The following is a 1,040-nucleotide window of genomic DNA, read 5'->3' as shown; positions in this document are numbered from 1 at the left end:
GGATGTGGAAGGGGCGCGAGGGGAGGGGAGATATTGATGGTCTGATTGCACTTGTCTGTCTGTACCGAGGCGAGGGGCGCGTCGTGTCGCTCGAGAGAAGATTGCGGTGGACAGGACAGCTCGCCGTAGCCATGGCCCGTTTACCCACATATGACATATGACTGAACAAAATTTTAAAATAAAAACATTTATTTGCATCCACAACACGAAGTTTCAGGTAAATGTTTGGCATAGGGTCAGGGCGAGTAAAAATGAAACGCGGGGAAAAAAAGAGACACCCCTTTCCTCGACAAACATTATTAAAATGTTCTTGGTCCAAATAGGTGCTTAAATTTGATTGAAACGCAGGCGTTAACTCTAAATTTTCTGATTGTCGCAGCTTCTATTTAAGTATGTGTTGTCTCATTCTTCCCCGCGTCTCATTTTTACCCGCTCTGACCCTACACGGTATACAAATCGTGTCAAATTACGAGCGAAGTAAGCAAGAAAAACGTTTCACCAAGAAGCGGGAGCATAGAAGCGGTTTCTCCACTCTGCCCACCTCATCTTTCTTTTTCGCGCATCGGCAGGAATACGTGAAAAGAATGCGGAGCGAATGAATGGGCATTCATTCAACGCATCCCTCTTTTTTTTATCATTTTCCCTCTTACCTCTGAAAAAGAGGAAAACAGAGTAAAAAGGGAGAAGGAGAAAAAAAAAGAGATAGCAAGCGGGAAAAGAGAGAGGGAATACCAGACCGCTGCAGCGCGTAAACAACGAAGAGGCAAGCAAACGCGTGCGTGTGTGAAGGATTAGCGGAAAAACCTGCTCCTGCCCGCCGCGCCACCACCCCTTCCACACCTCCCCTCTGCGCCCCCTGCCCTCCCCTCTCGCAGCAGCCCTACCCCTCGATGCTGGTGTTGGTGGGCGGAGTATCTGAATGAGTTGGGAAGGGCGCACATAAAAATTTACACAGTGCTCCATCATCTTCGCGCGGACAATAGGTCTAACAACCACCATTCTACCGTAATGCGAACTACTATGCTACACCTCCCTTCCCC

At 48.4% G+C, this 1,040-nt stretch overlaps 1 protein-coding gene across 6 annotated transcripts in view; it reads right to left on the bottom strand.

Moving 5' to 3' along the window:
- Positions 1–1,040, bottom strand: part of LOC113216502 (transcription factor collier-like) — a 67,717-nt gene that overhangs the window by 41,776 nt on the left and 24,901 nt on the right. The window lies entirely within an intron of this gene.

Source organism: Frankliniella occidentalis, unplaced genomic scaffold (assembly GCF_000697945.3).
Source record: "Frankliniella occidentalis isolate FOCC.00 unplaced genomic scaffold, Focc_3.1 Scaffold56, whole genome shotgun sequence".
NCBI classification, from domain to species: domain Eukaryota; kingdom Metazoa; phylum Arthropoda; class Insecta; order Thysanoptera; family Thripidae; genus Frankliniella; species Frankliniella occidentalis.
The sequence above is the reverse complement of the archived record's forward strand: the minus strand, read 5'-3'. Positions and strand labels throughout refer to the sequence as shown.